At 37.2% G+C, this 23,002-nt stretch overlaps 1 protein-coding gene across 2 annotated transcripts in view; it reads right to left on the bottom strand.

The window, feature by feature from the left end:
• LOC309978913 (zinc finger X-chromosomal protein-like) overlaps positions 1 to 23,002 on the bottom strand; it is a 61,580-nt gene that overhangs the window by 29,724 nt on the left and 8,854 nt on the right. For both annotated transcript variants that reach the window (XM_082865589.1, XM_082865587.1), the window contains exon 2: positions 22,164 to 22,299. The gene's annotated coding sequence lies outside the window, so the exon portion shown is untranslated. The remainder of the gene's footprint in view (positions 1 to 22,163; positions 22,300 to 23,002) is intronic.

Genomic DNA, 23,002 nt, shown 5'->3' with positions numbered 1-23,002 from the left:
CCCCAGTGCATTTGGCTTTGAAGGCCAGTGGGGCTTGACTGCAGGAGCTCCACAGGACTGGGGGAAACAGAAACTCCAGTATCAGAGGAGGTACACAAGGTCTCATGTGCACCAGGACCCAGGAAAAAGACAGTGACTTCATAGGAGCCTGGGTCAGACTAACCTGCTGATCTTTGAGAGTCTCCTGGGGAGGTGAGGACACTGTGCGGACAAGGACACTGGTGGCGGAGGTACCAGAAAGTACTCATTGGTGTGAGCTCTCCTCAAGGCTGCCATTTTGACACAAGACCTGGCCCCACCCAATAGCCTGTAGCTCCAGTGTTGGGTCGCCAAACAACCAACAGGGTGGGAATACAGCACCACCTATAAGCAGACAAGCTGCCTAAAATCTTCCTGAGTCCACAGCCACTTCTAAGCACACCCCTTGACATGGCCCTGCCTACCAGAGGGACAAGATCCAATGCCACACACTAGAGTGCAGGCACCAGTACCCCCACCAGGAGGCCTGCAAAAGCCTCTTAGACCAACTTCACCCACCAGGGAGCAGACACCGGAAGCAAGAGAAACTACTATCCTGCAGCCTGAGGAACAGAAACCACACACAGAAAGTTATAAAATGAGACAGCAGAGGAATATGTTCCAGGTGAAGGAAAAAGGTTAAACCCCAGAAAAATACCTAAGTGAAGTAGAGACAGGCAAGCTACCTGAAAAAGCATTCAGAGTAATGAGATAAAGATGATCCAAGATCTCAGAAAAAGAATGGAGGCAGAGACCAAGATACAAAAAATGCTTTACAATCAGCTACAATATATAGAAGACAAACGAACAGAGATAAACAATACAATAGGGGCTTCCCTGGTGGCGCAGTGGTTAAGAATCCTCCAGCTAATGCAGGGGACACGGGTTCGAGTCCTGGTCCAGGAACACCCCACATGCCACAGAGCAACTAAGCCCATGTACCACAACTACTGAAGCCTGCGCCCCTAGAGCCCATGCTCCACAACAAGAGAAGCCACCACAATGAGAAGCGCGTGCACCACAACGAAGAGTAGCCCCCACTTGCTGCAACTAGAGAAAGCCCGCGCACAGCAACAAAGACTCAACACAGCCACAAATAAGTAAAATAAGTTAATTTTTAAAAAATACAATAAGTTAAACAAAAAGTACACTAAAAGAAATCAATAGCAGAATAAATGAGGAGAAGAATGGATAAATGAGCTGGAAGACAAAACTGTGAAAATCACTGCTGCAAAACAAAATAAGAAAAGAATGAAAAAAATGAGAGTGGTTTAAGAGACCTCTGGGACAACGTTAAATGCACCAATATTCGCATTACAGGGGCCCAGAAGGAGAAGAGAGAAAGGGCCTGAGAAAATATTTAAGGAGCTAATCGCTGAAAACTTCCCTAACATGGGAAAGAAAACAGTCACCCAAGTCCAGGAAGTGCAGAGTCCCATACAGGTTAAACCCAAGGATGAATACGCTTAGACACATATTAATCAAATTGAGAAAAATTAAAGACAATGAGAAAATATTAAAAGCAATAAGGGAAAACAACAGCTGATTTTTCAGAAGAAACTCTGCAAGCCAGATGAGAGTGGCACAATATATTTAAAGTGACGAAAGGAAAAACCTACAACAAAGGATACTCAACCCAGCAAGGCTCTAGTTTAGATTCGCCAGAGAAATCAAAAGCTTTACACACAAAAGCTATAAGACTTCAGCACCACCAAACCAGCTTCACAACAAATGCTAAAGGAACTTCTCCAGGTGGGAAAGAAAAGGCCACAAACAAAAATAAGAAAATTACAAACGGGAAAGCTCACCAGTAAAGGAAACCATACAGTAAAGGTAGAAAATCATCCACACACAAATATGATACCAAAACCAGCAACTGTGAGGACAGTACAAATGCAAGATATAGGAAATACATTTGAAATTAAGACACCAGCAACTTAAAAAAATTTGTGTACATACAGACTGCTACAGCAAAACCTCATGGTAACCACAAACCAAAAATCTACAATACATACAAAACAGAAAAAGGAATACAAACACAACACTGAAGTTAATAATCAAATCACAAGAGAAAAGAACAAAAGAGGAACAGAAAAAAAAGACCTACATAAACAAATCCAAAACATTAACAAAATAGCAATAAGAACATACATATCGATAATTACCTTAAACGTAAGTGGATTAAATGCTCCAAGCAAAAGACACAGACTGGCTGAATGGATATAAAAACAAGACTGCTATAAATGCTGTGTATGAGAAACCCACTTCAGATTTAGCGACACATACTGAAAGTGAAGGGATGGAATCAGGTATTTCATACGAATAGAAATCAAAAGAAAGCTAGAATAGCAATATTCACATCAGACAAAATAGACTTTAAAATACTGTTACAAGAGAAAAAGAAGGATATTACCTAATGATAAAACCATCAACCCAAGAAAATGATATAACAACCGAAAATACATATACACCCAAATAGGAGCACCTCAGTATATAACATAAATGCTGTCAAAAAAGAAGAAATCGGGGCTTCCCTGGTGGCGCAGTGGTTGGGAGGCCACCTGCCGATAACGGGGGACGCGGGTTCATACCCCGGTCCGGGAAGACCCCACGTGCCGCGGAGCGGCTGGGCCTGTGAGCCATGGCCGCTAAGCCTGCGCGTCCGGAGTCTGTGCTTCGCAACGGGAGAGGCCACAGCAGTGAGAGGCCCACGTACCACAAAAAAAAAAAAAAAAGAAGAAATCAACAGTAACACAGTAATGGTGCAGGACTTTAACACCTCACTTACATCAATGGACAGATCATCCAGACAGAAAATCAATAAGGAAACACAGGCCTTAAATGGCATACTAGACCAGATGGATTTAATGGATGTTTACAGAACATTCCATCCAAAAGGAGACTACACATTCTTCCCAAGCGCACATGGAACATTCTCCAGCACAGAGCACATGCTGGGCCACACAAAGTAAGCCTTGGTAAATTTAAGAAAATTGAAATCATATCAAGCATCTTTTCTGACCACTACATTATGAGATTAGAAAGCAACTACAAGAAAAAAACTGTAAAAAACACAAATACGTGGAGGTTAAACAATATACTACTAAACAACCAATGGATCACTGAAGAAGTCAAAAGGAAATCAAAAGATACCTAGAGACAAATGACAGCAAAAACATGAAGATCAAAAACCTAGCACATGAAGATTGGGACGAAGCACAAGCAGTTCTAAAAGGGAATTTTATAGCAATACAATCCTATCTCAGGAAACAAGAAAAATCTCCAATAAATAACCTAACCTTACACCTAAAGCAACTAGAAAAAGATACAAACAAAACCCAAAGTTACTAGAAGGAAAGAAATTATAAACATCAGAGCAGAAATAAATGAAAAAAAGATGAAGAAAATAGAAAAGATGAATGAAGCTAAAAGCTGGTTCTTTGAAAAGATAAAACTGATAAACCATTAGCTAGATTTCTCAAGAAAATAAAGAGAGCACAAATCAATAAAATTAGAAATGAAAAAGAAGGTACAACGGACACCACAGAAATACAAAGACTCATAAGAGACTACTATAAGCAACTATGCTGATAAAATGGACCACCTAGAAGAAATGAACAAATTCTCAGAAAGGTACAATCTCCCAAGACTGAACAAGGAAGAAATAGAAAATATGAGCAGAACAATCACAAGTACTGAAATTGAAATTGTGATTAAAAAACTACCAACAAACAGAAGTCCAGAGAAAAGTCCAGGACCAGATAGCTTCACAGGTGAATTCTATCAAATATTTAAAGAAGACTTAACACCTATCCTTCTGAAACAATTCCCATAAATTGCAGAGGAAGGAACACTCCCAAGCTCATTCAATGAGGCCACGAACACCTTGATACCAAAACTAGACAAAGATACCAAGAAAAAAAGAAAAAATACAGGCCAGTATCACTGATGAACACAGACACAACAATCGTCAACAAAATACTAGCAAACTGAATCCAACAATACATTAAAAGGAAGATACATCATGAGCAAGTGGATTTATCCCAGGTATGCAAGGATTTTTCAATATCTGCAAGTCAATCAGCGTGAAACACCACATTAACAAACTGAAGAATAAAAACCACATGATCATCTCAACATATATGGGAAAAAACCTTCTGACAAAATTCAACATTTATGAGAAAAACTCTCCAGAAAGTGGGCACAGAAGGAACATACGTCAAAGTACTAAAGACAATATATGACAAAGCCACAGCTAACATCATACTCAACTGAAAAGCAGAAAGCATTTCCCCTAAGACCAGGAACAAGACAAGAATATCGACACTCACCACTGTGATGCAACACAGTTTTGGAAGTCCTGGCCACAGCAATCAGAGAAGAAAAAAAAAGAAATCTAAACTGGAAAAGTAGTAGTAAAACTGTCACTATTTGCAGATGACATGATACTATACATAAAAATCCTGAAGATGCTACTAGAGCTCATCAATGACTTTGGTAAATTTTCAGGGTACACAATTAATATGCAAAAAATCTCTTGCCTTTCTATACATTAACAACAGAAGTTCAGAAAGAAATGAGGGAAACAATATCACTTACCATCACATGAAAAAGAATAAAATACCTAGAAACAAACCTATCTAAGGAGGCAAAAGACCTGTACTCCAAAAACTGTATGACACTGATGAAAGAAATCAATGATGGCACAAACAGATGGAAAGATATACCATGTTCTTGGATCGTAAGAATCGATATTGTCTAAATGACTATACTACCCAAGGCAATCAAAGATTCACTGCAATTCCTATCAAATTAGAATGGCATTTTTTCACAGAACTAGAACAAAAAAACTTTAAATTTGTATGGAAACACAAAACACCCAAACAGTCAGGTTCCCTGACTTGAGACTACACTACAGAGATACAGTCATCAAAACAATATGGTACTGGCACAAAAACAGAAATATAGATCAACAGATCAGGCTAGAAAGCCCAGAAATAAACCCATACACCTACGGTGAATTAATCTACAACAGAGGAGTCAAGAATATACAATGGAGAAAAAAGTATCTTCTATAAGTGGCGTTGGGAAAACTGCATGAATAAAGAAATGAAAGAAAATAAATAAAAGAATGAAACTCGAACATTCCCTAACACCATACACAAAAATAAACTCAAAATGGATTAAAGACCTAAATGTAAGACTACATACTACTAAACACTTAGAGGAAAATATAGGCAGAACACTCTGACATAAATCGCAGCAATCTTTTTGGCTTCACCTCCTAAAGTAATGAAAATAATAACAAAAATAAAGAACTGGGACCTAATTAAACTTAAAAGCTTTGCACAGCAAAGGAAACCATAAACAAAATCAAAAGACAACCCACAAAATGGGAGAATATATTTATAAATGATGTGATCTACAAGGGATTAATCTCTAAAATATACAAACAACTCATGGAGCTCAATAACAAAAAAACAAACAACCCAATCAAAAAATGGGCAGAAAAATCTAAACAGACATTTCTCCCAAGAAGACACACAGATGACCATAAAGCACATAAAAAGATACTTACTCAACATCACCAGTTATTAGAAAAATGCAAATCAAAACTACAATGAGGTATCCCCTCACACCAGTGAGAACGGCCATCATGAAAAAGTCAACAATAAATCGCTAGAGAGTGTGTGGAGAAAAGGGAACCCCCCTACACTGTTGGTGGGAATGTAAATTGGTACAGCCACTGTATGGAGATTAATTAAAAAATTAAAAACAGAGCTACCATATGACCCAGCAATTCCACTTCTGGGCATATATTTGGAGAAACCCGTAATTCAAAAAGGTAGATGCACCCCAATGTTCACTACATCACTATTTACAATAACCAAGACAGGGAAGCAACCTCGATGTCCATCAACAGAGGAATGGATAAAGATGTGGTACACACATGTACAATGGAGTATTACTCGGCCATGAAAATGAATGAAATAATGCCATCTGCAGCAACATGCATGGACCTAGAAATCATCATACTAAGTGAAGCAAGTCAGAGAAAGACAAATATCGTATGAAACCACTTATATCAGGGATACCCAACCCCCGGGAAACAGACCATTACCAGTCCACAGAGGTGAGTGAGTGGTGAGCGAGAGAGCAAAGCTCCATCTGTATTTGCAGCCACCCCCCATTGTTTACATTACCACCTGAACTCCATCTCCTGTCAGATCAGCGGCAGCATCAGATTATCATAGGAGTGTGAACCCTAGTGTGAACTGCACATGCGAGGGATCTAGGCTGCATGCTCCTTATGAGACTCTAATGCCTGATCATCTGAGGTAGAGCTGAGGCAGTGATGCTAGTGCTAGGGAGTCGCTGCAAACACAGTTTACCATTACCAGAGAGGTTTGACTGCACAGAGACCATAATAAATCAATTGCTTTCAGTCTCATATCAAACCCCTATCAGTGAGTGGCAAATGAAAACAAGCTCAGGGCTCCCAGTGATTCTGCATTATGGTGAGTGGTATAATTATTTCATTATATATTACAATGTAATAATAATAGAAATAAAGTGCACAATAAATGTAATGTGGTTGAATCATCCCGAAACCACCCCCCACCTCCCACCATCTGTGGAAAAACTGTCTTCCACGAAACTGGTCCCTGGTACCAAAAAGGTTGGGGAGCGCTGACTTATAGGAGGAAACTTAAAAAAAAATGATACAAATGAACTTATTTACAAAAGAGAAACAGACTCACAGACTTAGAAAACAAACTTATGATAACAAAAGGGGAAAAGTGGGGTGAGGGATAAATTAGGAGCTTGGGATTAACATACACACACTACTATATATAAAACAGATAATCAACAAGACCTACTGTATAGCACAGAGAACTCTACTCAATATTCTTTAATAACCTAAATGGGAAAAGAATCTGAAAAGAATAGATATATGTATATGTATAACTGAATCACTTTGCTGTACACCTGAAACTAAGACAACACTGTAAATCAACTATACTGCAATGTAATATAAACTTTAAAAACTTAATAGAATTGAACTACCATAAGATCCAGCAATTCCAGTTCTGGGTATATATCCTAATGAAATAAAATCACTATGTCAAAAAGATATCTGCAGTGCCATGTTCACTAAAAAACAGTAGTTACCCTCTTAGCCACCAGGACAGGTTCCAAGCCCCCACTGGATACCTGAAATTGTAGACAGTACCAAAGCTATACATTCTATATTTTTTCCTGTAAGTACATACCTATGATAAAGTGTAACTTTCAGACACAGTGAGAGATTAACAACAGTTAAGTATTAATAAAACAGAATGATTACAATGTATTGTAAACAAAGTTATGTGAATGCGGTCTCTCAGAACATTTTATTGTACGAATTCAATACCTTTTTAAGCATTTATCATGCATTGTGGCTGTAACTTTTGCAGTCTGACGTGTGACAGTAAAACCACGAGGAACTTTTTTTTCCTGGATAGGATATTTTATACATGGATAGAATATTCATTCTTAATGTAAATCTTAGCAACCTAAGCAATTTTTTTCTTTCCTTATTATGTCCAGAACTTTCACCTTCTCCCCTGAAGCATTTTATGGCTTCTTTTTCACATTCCCAAATTGCTACCTTTTCCCTTAAGTAAGCACTTCATGCTTGTCTTTGGCATTTCCAAATTGCCAGCATCACTACTCTTGTGCTTTGGGGTCATTATTAGGTAAAACAAGTGTTACCTGAGAACAGGCACTGTGAAACCATGACAGTAGATCTGAAAACCAAGGAAACTACTAAATGACTAAGGGGCAGGATACATGGATCAAAGGGATAATTCATGTCCCAGCTGAGACAGAGCCAGATGGCAAGAGGCTTCAACATGCAATTCATGCAATCTAAAAGTTAAGAGCTGTTCATTTCCAGAATTTCCCATTTAATATTTTCCAACCACAGCTGACCAGGGTAACTAAAACCCCTAGAAAGTGAAACTTCAGATAAGGCAGAGACTGCTATACTATTTGCAATAGCCCAGATATGGAAACAAGCTTAGTGATGAATGAGTAAAGAAAATGTGTTATAGGCATATCGTGGAGATATTTTGGGTTCAGGTCCTGAGCCCCACAATAAAGGAAGTCACATGAATTTTTTGGCTTCCCACTGCATACAAAAGTTACGTTTATGCTGTACAGTAGTCTATTAAGTATGTAACAGCATTATATCTTAAAAAAATACATATCTTAATTTAAAAATACTTCATTGCTGAAAAACAATAACCATCATATGAGGCTTCAGCTAGTCCTAATCTTTGCTCATAGAGGGTCTTGCGCTTTGATCTTCATAGCTGCTGACTGATCAGTGTGGTGGCTGCAGGAGGGCTGTGGCAATTTCTTAAAATAAAACAATAAAGTTCACTTCATCAAGTGACTCTTCTTCTCACTCCTAATTTTTTTTCCTTTCCTTTTTTTTTTAATTGAATTATAGTTGACTTACAATTCTGTGTTACATTCCAGTGTACATAACTGAATATGTATACATATTATTTATCATATTCTTTTCCATTATGTTATTATAAGATATTGAATATAATTTCCTATGCTATACAGTAAATCCTTTTTATCTGTTTTACATATAGTGGTATGTACATGTTAATCCCATTCTCCTAATTTACCACTGCCCACCCCTGATTTGGTAACCATGTTTGTTTTCTATGTCTGTTTTGGTTTGTAAATAAACTCATTTGTATTATTTTTTAGATTCCACACATAAGTGGTATCATACGATACTTGTTTTTCTCTGTCTGACTTCACTTAGTATGATGATGTATATACGTCTCTCCATGTTGCTGCAAATGGCATTATTTCATTCTTTTTTATGGCTGAATAATATTCCATTGGTGTACATACACTGCATCTTCTTTATCCATGTTTGTGTTGATGGACATTTAGGTTGCTTCCATGTGTTGACTACTGTAAAGAGTGCTCCTATGAACAGTGGGGTGCATGTATCTTTTGGAATTAAGAGCTTCCTTTGGAAGCTAGGAGTGGGACCGGTGGATCATATGGCAGCTCTATTTGTAGTTTTTTAAGGAATCTCCATACTGTTCTTCACACTGGCTGCACCAATTTACATTCCCACCAACTATGTAGTAGGGTTCCCTTTTCTCCACACCATCTTCAGCATTTATTGTTTGTAGACTTTTTGACGACAGTCATTCTGACCGGTGTGAGGTGACACTTCATTGTAGTTTTAATTTGTCTTTCTCTAGTAATTAGCAATGTTGAGCATCTTTTCATGCCGGTCTACTTTTATTACATATTGTTGTGTCCCAGGGAATAGGGAGACCTGAGAAAAGGTACAGAATGGGGAATGGCCCAGAGGTGAAGCAGTCAAAACACACACAACATTTATTAAGTTCATTGTCTTATATGGGTGCAGTTCCTGGTGCCGCCAAACAATTACAATAGTAACATCAAAGATCACAGGTTATCATAACAAATATAATAATAACAAAAAAGTTTAAAATATTGAGAGAACTACCAAAATGTGACACAGAGACACGAAATGACAAAATGCTGTTGGAAAAATGATTCCAACAGACTTGCTTGACACATCGTTGCCAGAATCTTCATTTTGTAAAAACCTCAGTATCTGTGAAGTGCAATAAGCAAAATACAGTAAGAGCAGGTATGCCCATCTATAAATACAATGAAATAAAGAGTAGGATCAGGAGCAGGAGAGTTTGGGGAAATGAGAACATGCTGGTCTAAGAGTACAAACTTCAGGTATAAGTTCTGGGAATCTAATATACCAAATGGTGACTTCAGTTATCAATACTGTATTACATACTTCAACGCAGCTAAGGTGTCAAAATTTAATGTTCTCACCACACACAGAAAATGTAAATACGTGATGAGGCAGAGGTGTTTACAACCAATTCACAATGCATACTGGCAACATATCATTGCACTGTACACCTTAAACTTACATAATGTTATATGTCAATGATATTTCAACGAATGGTAGGGTTAACCGTAGGTTAAAGAATAACCCTTTTTCTCATTCACCCCATTAGCGTTTGAGAGAGAATACCCTCAGTTTTGAAATTCTCTTGTTTCTCAGTCTTTAAGTGACACCCTAGTTTTCTTCCCACTCTCCCAAGTTCTGGTTACTGTGTCACTCCTCAGCCTTTACTGTCTTGCCCAAGGTTGTGCAATCAGCCATGTCTTCTTCTACTTTCTCTTTATTCCTATGGTTTCAACTACCATATGCAGAAAGATAATTCCCCAAATCCACATACTCAGACTAGGCTTGGACCTAATTCTTCCACCACACTATCTACTGAATATTTCATTTGGATAAAACCCAGCTTCCTCCAGACGTGATCACTATGACCTTTTCTTCCTTCCCTGTCAGTTGGGATGTCTGATCTTTCCTATTCTTTCCCTCCCAACTACTCAATTATCTGTTCCTTTCTCTTATTCCCATGATCATTATTCACTCTCAGCCCCGTATTTCCTGATCCTAGGAGATGAAAATAGCCTCTAGGGACTTCCCTGGGTGGCACAGTGGTTAAGAATTCACCTGCCAATATAGGGGACACAGGTTCGAGCCCTGGTCCGGGAAGATCCCACATGTCATGGAGCAACTTGCCTGCGAGTTGGATCCCACAAGCCTGCAAGCCACAACTACTGAGCCCGTGCACCACAACCACTGAACCCCACCCACCTAGAGCCCGTGCTCCACAACGAGAAACCACCACAATCAGAAGCCCACACACCACAACCAAGAGTAGCCCCCGCTCGCCGCAACTAGAGAAAGACCATGTGCAGCAACAAAGACCCAATACAGCCAAAAATTATTAATTTTTTAAAATTTACCAGTATTAACCGGAGATAGAAAACTCAAGCAATCGTAAAAGTAAATACAATAACCTGTCTAATGTTAACATTTCAAACAGCTTGAAACCCAAATTCTTTCATAGGTGAATTTTTTCACAAGTTCCAAAAACAAATAATTCTAAAGCTTTATGAATTATTTTAGAGCATTTTACAATTCCTTTGGCAAAGTCAACAAATCTCCAAAACCAAAACCTGATAAAATAAATCAAACCACTCCCAAACTCTATTACTTATGATACCAGTTCAAGTATTTGCAAATATGATCCATAATCTGAAAGAGAAACACACAAACACATCCCTTAACAAAGTAAGAAATCAGGATGGAGCCAATTAGTCCATATCAATGGGCTGCAAGTAAAAAAGGACGATACTCTTAAAGATGTCAAAAAGTTGAAATTCAATATTGATTTTTTACTTAAAAATATTCACTCAGTAGAAAAAGAGATATGTCTTAACACAATAAAAATGTGTGCACAAGTGTATAAGTATGCACTTCAGAATTTCAAAATCAGTCTAACCTGCTACAAAGGGTTTCTATTACACAAATAAAATCAGCTCACATAATAAAGAGGAATGATATTTGCATTACTTTAAAGTAAAACTGCATACCTTGAATTTAGGGGTGAAACACTACATTCTCACAAAGGTCAGAAGATTAAGATGCCTTGTATTTTAATACTGGAAACTGCTAACCAATTCAGTTAGGTAAGATAAGTAAATGCATGATTATAGTCAAATTTCTGATTTATACCTTATATATCCAAGAAATCCAAAAAACCAACAGAAATACTATCATCATAACCAGTTCAGAAAAGTAGAATAGTACAAAATTAGTACTATTAAAGACAATAGATTTTTTACCACTTAAATACATGATTGGCTATGTTAACTGAAAACTCTAGTGAGATTCTTCTTAAAAGACAAAGGGAGAATTCTGTTGCTCTAGAAAACACTGCCTCTGTAATGTCAATTTCCCCTAAATTAACCTCTGTATTCAATTAAAATCCTAGCAAATTACTGTTTACTACCAGCACCAAAGCATGTACTGGGTAGGCTAAAAAGTTCGTGCCGACTTTTCTGTTAAGATTTTACAGAAAAACCAAAATGACCTTTTTGGCCAATCCAATAAATGTACATTCTCCAACAGTACTCTCTGAAGTTAATAAATATCAGAATGGATAATGATGGAATATTTATACAACTCATTATTATACACAATAAGAATGAATTAACTGCTATAAGTAATTTCATGGATAACTTTTCCAGGCATAATGTTGCTCTGGAAAGCCCAACACACAAAAATAAAAACCAAATCAATGGTAACAGAAGTCAGAATAGTGGTTCTTTCTTGCAAAGGGAGGAATAATTGACTGGGAAGGTGACAGGAGTGAGGCTTCTCTGTTACTCATAATGTCATTTAAAAAATCAGGGTAATGGTTATTCACATGAGTGAATGTGTTTAATACTTGAGGCCAACACAATCGATATCAGATAAGGTAATAATGCATTTTAAATAAACTACCTCTACATCTTACCACCATTATGATTAATGTTCCTCAAGAGGGCTACTTTTCCTCAGCAGGTAAGAATTATTAAGAGATGCTCCATTTCCTGCTAGATTTTTAAAAAGTATGGTAAATTCCATAATTTGCCCTTTAAGCAGATTCAGTTGGTTATGAGTAGGCTCTTACTTAATTTAGCGAAGTTCAAAATGAGACATGAATACTGCTTGTATCTATCTCAGTATTTTAGTATGCAACACTGTGACAGCACATTTTGGTTTTTTGCTGTGTCGTTTACATTTTGGTGGATATTCTATAGGAAAACTGTAAAGAAGGTCACGTGAGTCAGACTGTTTTGTACACATAAAAATTTGAGGGAATATCCTCGCGGTCTGGCGGTTAGGATTTGGAGTTTTCACTGCCAGGGCCAGGTTTGATCCCTGGTCAGGCAACTAAGATCCCACAAGCCACATGGCACAGCAAAAACAAAACAGAAAAAACCCCGATATTGTTAAGACGCTCTCCACAAAACTCTCCTAACAATTTTTATGCTTTTACCAGTAATGTAAAAGTACCTACACTTCCCTAAAACCCAATGAGCACTGGAAATTAGTATTTTTAAAATTTGTAATTTTACTGAAAAATGAACGTTAGGGTTTTTTTGTTAATATGTTGCTTATGAGTTTTATACATCTCTCAGCTGAGTTTTATCTCACTGACTTTTTAAAGACCTACCAGTATATGTGTGTGGTATATTCGTCCTTATTGGCATATATTTAAACCTCTCTTTAAAGGGGATTGACTGGGATTCTGTTAATTTATACTGACCAATTTGGGAAGAATTGACATCCTTAAAATATTAACTTTTTCCAATCTACTACTCTTCTTTAATTTATGAATCCTTAAATTTAATATGTTTGTGAAAAAGGTCTCACATTGTTTTATTAAAGTACTAGATGTTAGTCTACCATTATTTCTACTTTGTTAGCTAACAAAGTCAGGAAAGTCCAGTGTGTACACTTTTTAATTTGTATTCATGCTTATTTTAATCTATTCTGTTTCCATCCTTTAAAAAGCTGTCATTTGCAGATAATTTGCTAGATCTCAGAAACTGTACTAAAGTCTTTGCATAAATTATCTCATTTTATCTTTACCTGAACTAGGGGTAGATATTACCAGCCCCATTTTCCAATTAATGACACTGAAGCTTTGAAAGCTAAGAAATGTGCTCAAGGACACAAAGGGACTTTACTCATTTCTCATAAACATGTTATCTATTTTACTTTTTTAATCCTTCTAAGACTCTTATTCTCCAGTTTCAATTATTTCACAGTATCTTCTGAAGCCTATTTAAGTTGTTTGAATGTTCATTACCCGAATCTCAGCAGATCTAATGGTTGCAGGAGAAAGCAAAAGTCTTAAGAATGAACGTATTTAATGTGCCACTGGCACTGAAGTGATATGTGCACACCCCACAGAACTGTTGTTTATATATAATTTTTTTAAATGCTGTTCATTAAAATGACCATATTGTATATGTTTAAAAATATACAATAGTTTAACAATACGGGTGAACAAGAAAACTGCTTGGAGTTCACTCAACTAATGAACTCAAAACATTTCTTCCACGTAACTGTAAACTCTGCTTTCCACTCAAAACACATTATCTTTGTTGATTAGTATGACAGATCAATTCTTTAAACATAATAATAATACAAACTAAATACAAAGTAATTATATTTAAAGTGAAAATGTAAAGCACAAAAGATGTAAAAAAGTTGGTGAAAATGAAAAAGATATGCTCAGTCACAGTCATGGCCACTGACTTAAATTAAAATCTATAGGAAGACTAATTAACAGCTAGAGAAACAAAAATATCCACAAGATTAAGCCTAGCAAAGGTCTTAGAAAACTGACATACAATTTTCATATTGCAATTCCAGTATGAAGTGAAAATGCCATATAATGATGGCTCACAATTATGTCAGAAAATCATGCCAAAATACAATCCACCTCTATTTATTCTCTTCATTTGGAGAATTAGTGCACTGTTAAAATTAGAACTAAATCTAGTTTTTAAAAGATGAAACAAATATAATTGCAAATTTTTAAATTTCATTCACAGAGATAAAATATCAAGCTGTTTCATCACTATATATTAAAAATTCTTTATTCTAGGGACTTTCCTGGTGGTCCAACGGTTAAGACTCTCCATGCTTCCACTGCAGGAGGCATCGGTTCGATGCCTGGTTGGGGACTAAGATCCCACATGCCACAAAGGGTGGCAAAAAAACAACAAAAAAAAACTTATTCTAGTTTTCCATAGTCTAGCCTTCTTCCATATAAAAATTCTCCAAAAAAAATTTAATACTTTAAAAATTATATTTTTAAAAAACCTCTCACTGTTATCCTTTTAAATCTATCTAGTTTTCCTCTAATATTTTAAAGTTAACTTTCATTCTATCTTAAGTAAAGTCCTAACCATCTTTTTTTTTCCCCTTATCCATCCCTCAGCTAATCTTTTTATTACCTGGCACAGTGAATTTTAAACTTCCTTTTTTTTTTTTTTCTAGTCAGCAAACCCTACCTTCAAATGGAAGTTTAAAAAGAAGGTAAGCATACTGATTAACGTTCATTACCTGAAATCAAGTTAAGCAATATTTAACATTTAAGTTGAATAACTGGAAGAAGAGAAGTAGAAAGAATTAGTTTGTAAGCTAGTGTTTAAAAAGATCTTGATAACACACCATTGTAAAGCAATTATACCCCAATAAAGATGTTAAAAAAAAAAAAAAAAGATCTTGAGAAATAAGGGACAAATTACAGCTCAATGATATGGGAATGTAAATACTAACTATACAGAAAATTCAAAGAGAATTTAAAGTTAGGAAATCCATTAATAAAATTCAGCACATTAATGGATCAAAGGAAAAAAAAAATCAACAGATGCAGGCCAAAGCATCCCCCAAATTCAACTCCTCTTTATGATAAAAACTTCTAAACTCTAAAGGAAGAGAATTTAAAGAATATTTACCTAAGAGAACACTGCAGTATCAATATTTAAAGAAAAAAACACTGGAACCACTCTTTCAAGTACCTATACCATTAAAAACTGAATCTAACATCATTATTAACAGAAAACACAATTACAGAGAAAATGCAAAAAGTCCACTAACTAGTATCACTACTGGATTTCATGGACTCTGAAGATGCTCTTAATTATTAGATGAACCATTATTTTACATACCACTAAGAAAAACTACTGCTCAGTAAAATGATATAATTCGTCATCATTTATAACTGTAAAATACATACTGGAGTTGGCATGTGTGTGAAAAATAACCAAAAGAAATGCATTTAGAATATTAAAACTTCTTCACATCACATTCAGGGTGCTACTGTGGCTCACTTTTCTGCTCAAAGCTGTTCAATGTCCATGTCTAACTACAGTTTTCTCCCAACAACAAGGTGTTGATGAAGCATCTCTTAATTACCATCTGTAGAATCTTCTTACAAGTCAATGACACTTACTTCTCAAACTTTGATGCCAGCACTTTATTTTTTGACTAAAGTCATTATTTCATTTTTGCTAAAGTAAGTTAAGCAGCTTCTGTTCAAAGTTGGAAATTTTGTGATAAAAAGACTCTCAATGTATGACCACGTATCCTATGACTGAAATATGAATCAAACAACCCAGGCTCTGACTGCTGTTTAACTTCTTTCAACTCTTCCAAGAGCAATTTATTCTACTTTCAGGAGTACTGTCTGATAAGTATTAGCAATGTATGTAGTAACCAATAATGACTGTAACTCATGTGGAGGGATACAAAATGAGTAGTTCCTGAATACTGCAGGCTGTGATAAATACATTTCAATTTCAGAGATATTGACCTATAAGGAGGAAAGTGCACCTCAGAATCTATGCAGTATGGTCATACATTTAATAATGAAAGTTTTCATAGTCAATTTCTGCATGTCAACAGAGTCTGTTATAAATTATAAACTGAAATTGTTACTTTTAAAAAACTGCTATTCACTATGGCCACAAAAGTTACACAACGTAACACAATACAGTTAACAATGCATATATGAAAAGCAATATATAGTATGGTATAGGTGTAGACTCTGGAGCCAGATGGTAAAATTAAAATTCTACCTCCACTAAGATTATGGGTTTCAATCCCTGGGGTTTCAAAGTTTCAAAGCAAACTTAGGATACAAGAAAATGTGTATTGGGAATTCCCTGGTTGTCCAGTGATTAGGGCTCGGAGCTCTCACTGCCAAGGGCCAGGGTTCAATTCCTGGTTGGGTAACTAAGATCCCACTAGTCACGCAGCACAGCCAAAAATAAATAAATAAATGAAATGTGTAATTATGGTAGGGAGATTTTAGAAGTTATTATATTAGTACTGTCTGAAGAACAGTGCTGGCGCACAATAAGTGTTTGATGACAATGGCAAAGACGATGATGATGGAGAAAATGTTATAAAAGGACTTTAATAAGCCTACAGAAATAAACCATGTTCATCAAAGGCATATATGTATGTCCATATATTGTCCATATATTGTATAAACTTGATGCAAATACAAAAATCTAATAATTTTTCCAACTGAAATAAAGAGTCTAAAAAAAGTTAAAGGAAAAAGACAACTAAAACAATTCTACAAAGAATAAGAGAATACTTACTAAGATTTTGAGGAGTTGGAAGACCCTGAGCTCACCTCCTCTCACACAAACACCAAAATTATATCTACAGAGCAAGTATTGTTGAGAAAAACCAGAGACTAGTAGAAAAGATACAAAGAAGGAACCACAAAGAGACAGAAGTGGTGGATATGCAGTACAGTCAAGGCCTATGCATATCCCTGGGTAGGTGACCCACAAATGGGATGATAATCACAATTGTAGAGATTCTTCCCAAGGAGTAAAGAATTGGAGCACCTCAGTAGGCTCCTCAGCCTGGGGGTCTTGCACTGGGAGGACAAGTTCCCAGTATGTCTGACTTTGAAACCCAGTGGGGCTTACTCTGAGGAGACCTAGAAGAAGGCGGGAAATAGACTCCATTCTTTTTTTTTTTTTTTTGCAGTACGCAGGCCTCTCACTGTTGTGGCCTTTCCTGTTGCGGAGCACAGGCTCCGGACGCGCAGGCTCAGCGGCCATGGCTCACAGGCCCAGCTGCTCTGCAGCATGTGGGATCTTCCCGGACCGGGACACGAATTCGTGTCCCTGCATCGGCAGGCAGACTCTCAACCACTGCGCCACCAGTGAAGCCCTAGACTCCATTCTTAAAGGGCACATACAGAAGCTGTGATTTGAAAGACACCCAGGTTAGATCCATATGCTGATACCTGATCTTGGAGAGTCTCCTGGAAAAGAAGGGACAAATGGAGCTCACCCTGGGGACGCAGTCACTGGAGGCAGCCATTCTTGGGAGCTTTGTTCTACCATGTGGACACTGGTGCTGGCAAGCATCACTCTGGAGCCCTCCCTCTAGCTTATTAGCACTGGGACCTGGCCCAGCCACCAGTCTGTCAGCACCAGTACCAGGAAGTCCAAGCAACTAGCAGGAAGGGACACAGCCCCAGCCACCAGGAGGCCAGCTAATCTTAAGGCCCTTCAGCCCATAGCTGCCCTGGGAATCAACCACACACACAGTGCACTGGCACTAGCATGGGACCACCCAGCCTGGGAACCTCATGGGACTTCACATCTGGCCATCAGAACCAGGCCCTGCCCACCAGCTGGCTAACACCAACTCCAGGACACCTTTGGCCCCGCAGTTAGAGACCCCAGCACTCAGCTCTGCCCACTAGTGGGTCAGCAATAGCCCTAAGACCCACTAATACTCCACACCAGTTGCCGTATGTACAGAAATAAAACCCCAGAGGAACTAAATGAAGTAGAGATAGGCAATCTACTCAATAAAGAGTTCAAGGCAATGATCATAAAGATAGTCAAAGAATTTGGGAGGAGAATGGATTCCCAGAGTGAGAAGTTAGAAGTTTTTAACAGAGGTAGAAGATAAAAAACAACCAAATAGAGATAATACAATAACTGAAATGAAAAACACACTAGAAAGAATCAACAGTAGATTAGATGATACAGAAGAACATATCAGTGACTAGACAGACTAGTGGAAACTGCTGAGGCTGAACAGAAAAAAGAAAAAGAATGAACAGAAATGAGGATCGTTTAAGAGACCTCTGGGACAACTTCAAGTGTACTGATATTCACATTACAGGAGTCCCAGAAGGAGAAGAGATTAGGAAAAGAGGCAGAGATCATATCTGAAGACATAATAGCCAAAAACTTCCCTAAAATGGGAAAGGACACAGACATCCAAGTCCAGGAAGCACAGCAAGTCCCATACAGGATTAACCCAAAGAACAACACATCAAGATACAGTGTAATTAAAATGGTAAAAGTTAAAGACAAAGACATAATATTATAAACAAGTTATGTACAAAGGAACTGCCCATACTTGCACGTAATTAATCTGTAACAAGGGATGCAAAAATAATACAATGTGGAAAAGAGAGCCTCTTTAATAAAAGCTGTTGAGGAAAGTGGATAGCTACATGCAGAAGAATCAAGCTGGACTACTCTCTTCCACCATGCACAAAAATAAACTCAATACATATTGAAGACTTAAATGTAAGACCTGAAACAATAAAAATTCTAGAAGAAAACACAGGCAGCAAACCCTTTGACATTAGTAGTATTTTTTTTTACACACATAAAAAAGAGAAATTTTATTTCTCTTCTTTTATTTCCCTCCTCAAGGGAAATAAAAATAAACAGATGTGGTACTACTTCAAACTAAAAAGCTTTTGCACAGGGAAGGAAAATACCAACAAAACGAAAAGGCCCCCAATGAATGGGAGAAGATATTTGCAAAGGATATATCCAATAGAGTGTTAATATCCAAATGTAAAAAGAAGTCACACAACATCAAACAAACAAAACAAAACAAAACCCCACAAACAACCCAATTAAAAAATAGGCAGAGGGGCTTCCCTGGTGGCGCAGTGGTTGAGAATCTGCCTGCTAATGCAGAGGACATGGGTTCGAGCCCTGGTCTGGGAAGATCCCACATGCCGTGGAGCAACTAGGCCCATGAGCCACAACTACTGAGCCTGCCCATCTGGAGTCTGTGCTCCGCAACAAGAGAGGCCCGCGCACCATGACAAAGAGTGGCCCCCTCTTGCCACAACTAGAGAAAGCCCTCGCACAGAAACGAAGACTCAACACAGCCAAAAATAAATAAATTAATTAATTAATTTAAAAAAATAGGCAGAGAATCTGAATAGACATTTTTCCAAAAAACACATACAGATGGCCAACAGACACATGAAAAGATGCTCAACATCACTAATTATTAAGGAAATACAAATCAAAACCACAATGAGGGATCACATCACATCACATCAATCAGAATGAGTAATATCCAAAAGACAACAAATCACAAGTATTGGCAAAAGGGTGTGGAGAAAAGGGAACCCTCATGCACTGTTGGTGGGAATGTAAATTGGTGCAGCCACTGTGGAAAACAGTATGAAGATTCCTCAAAAAATTAAAAATAGAACTACCATATGATCCAGCAATTACACTCCTAGGTATTTATCAAAATAAAAACACTAAAAATAAAAACACTAATTAGAGAAAAACATGCATCCCAATGTTCATTACTGCAGGACTGTTTACAATCACCAAGGTATAAAAGCAACCTAACTGCACCATACAGATGAATAAAGGTGTGGAATGTTAACCATAAAACAGAATGAAATATTGCCATTTGTGACAACATGCATGAACCTAGAGGATATGAGACTAAGTAAAATTAGTCAGAGAAAGACGAATACTGTATGATTTCACTTACATGTGGGAAAAAAAGGCTCCACCTCACTAGTATTCTGACTGACGCAAAGTTAAAGCGACAATCAGAAAACATCTAATCCCTGGAAACTATAAGAAATTAAACTGTTAAGTCTTTGGCAGTGCTATGAAGAAACAGAGACTCACAATTTAGTATCAACTAAATACAACCACTGTGGAAAGAACTTGGCAATTCCCAGTAGAGCTGACAATGCATATATATACACTTCAGTGTACCAATTCCATTTATATCATAAACCCAAGAGAGAAGAGTTATGTACAAAGAGAGCAGCACTGTTTTGAAAATTCAAACAACTTAAAACTTAACTGTAACTATTAATGAATAAATAAGCCACGGCCTACTTACTTATTAAAATACAAGTCTACTATGAAATTAGACTAGGAGTTTCTCAAACTTTTCCACGTCAGGACTCCTGCATAATTTTATAAAATGTTGTACTGAAAAATAATAAGAATGGACTGCCCATATTCCTATCAGGTGAAGAATATGAAAAAGAGGAGAATAAAGCAGGCAGGGAAGGTTATCCTGAGCTCCCATTTGGACTTTGTACCTTTATAATGTGGACACAGTATGCCTTAATATTTATACCCTTGTCCGTACACAGTAACTGTTTAAGCTAATTCCAATTGGAAAGTTATTCAACTCCATATAAATCTCTGCATTCAGTCATTCAAATAATATTTATTGGAAATGATGCCCATGCGCCAGATCATTTTGCTAAGGGGACAAGGCAGGATGAGAAACTGTCTCTACAGTTAGGACCTGAAGAAAACAAAATATAAACTAATAGAATACAACAGCTTCAATGGTAAGTTAAAGATGTCTGTATTGTTCTATGGGACACGAAAAGAAAAGCCTGGGAAAATAAAGTCACAAACAGAAAGAAATCAACAAGCAGGAGTTGTTTTAGGGATTCTATGAAGAAACTGCTTTTTCAGCTCATATTATTGGGCACTTAATATGTATCAGATACATTTTATTTTAGCCATATTGAGTATGGAGTGTCAGGAAGGCAAATGAGTTGTTCAGCAGGCAACGAGAAATGCTAGGTGAGAATCTCAGACAAGAGGAGACAGCGAAGCCAGAGAAGACTGGAGAAAACAGGATAGAGGACTGACGTCAAGGGAGATTCCACATGAGATTTTAAAAAGAACCACAGCAGAGACAGAAGGCACAGAGTCTCTGAAACACAAAACACTTTTATGTGACATACCAATTGTACTGTGGAATAGTCTCGTTATTTGGGAAATAATGAATTTAGAAATAAGTGGGGGGGAAAAAAAAGGACTGATGATTTTTAGAAGATTAGAGAACCTAAGAAAATTTTAAGGAGAGAGAAATGAGCCAGCAGAGTGTCTGGGAAGAGGTTAAGCAGAGCACCTGGGCTTGGAAGGAGAGCACTGCAGTAAAAGAAATGGAAGAAAGCCTAAGTAGAAATAGAGCAAAAGCATGAAGCTAAAGAGAACAATCATTTACATCAAATGACCATCTACCTTTCTCAGTTAAGTAAAAGAATAAAAAGACTTCAAAAAAATTTGAAAGACTGGAGTTGACAAGAGAATTTTTTTTTAAAGTTTGCAATTGCCACAATGTGCTCAAATACAAATAACACAAAGATTATTCTGTGAGAATACAAATTAAATAGGATCAGAGAAACCATTTACAAAAAGTGTTGTATGCTTTTTTAAAAAAAAAAAACTGCCTCTATTTGAAAAATACACATAAATTAAAACAGCTGGCTAATACCTGTCATCAGAATCTACCCCTTCAAGCAAAAAACATCATATATTTAACCATTTCTGATAGAAATGCTTTAAAGTCATACACTTACCTGTCTTCTTAATTATACATTTGAGTTTAATATAATCATTATCTTGAACATCCTTTGTTGCTGTACTGGAACATCTGCTTCTGCTGTACTATGCAGCATACCATTCTATCTTCTCAGAGTTCTTTCTGTTTCCCAGCTGTCAAGATATAAAGCAACTATTTCTACAGTTTATGTTCATCCTTCACACCTCAACAACTAGGCTGCATTAGCAACTTGCTTCCCATCTGTCTCCTTCAGTCCAGTTTCTAAGTTTTCTAAACATGGCCATTCATGATAAATGTGATAATCTTTCTCATGGAGCATCACGTGTTGAAAGATTAGGAAACACATGCTTTCTGAAACCTGCATCTAGGACATTCATAAATGAAAAAACAAAGTTTAAAGCTTGCTTCAGAGAAGAGTAATAAAATTATTTTCACGATGCGGTTGCCTTCACCGGGGGAAGGAGGTTTGCACAAGGCCATGTCAAGGTTATTTATTGTGTTTTTAGGAATTACTCTTCTGTTTTTTCAAACCTACTTCCTAAATTATTCCTGTAATGTTGTACCATGGTTAACTAAAATTTTGTTCACTAGAGGAAATATAATAATTTTGAGCAAAACGTTACTTGATGTTAGAACTTAGGATAGAAAAAAGGAGCAGCTGTCGGGCTACCCTGGTGGTGCAGTGGTTCAGAATCCGCCTGCCAATGCAGAGGATACGGGTTCCATCCCTGATCCAGGGAGGATCCCACATGCCATGGAGCAACTAAGCCTGTGCGCCACAACTACTGAGCCTGTGCTCTAGAGCCCAGGAGCCACACAGCTACTGAATCCCAAGTGCCTCAACTACTGAAACCC

The sequence above is a fragment of the Leucopleurus acutus genome (genome assembly GCF_964270905.1).
Source record: "Leucopleurus acutus genome assembly, chromosome: Y".
NCBI lineage: Eukaryota > Metazoa > Chordata > Mammalia > Artiodactyla > Delphinidae > Leucopleurus > Leucopleurus acutus.
This window is presented reverse-complemented; position numbering and strand designations above follow the sequence as displayed.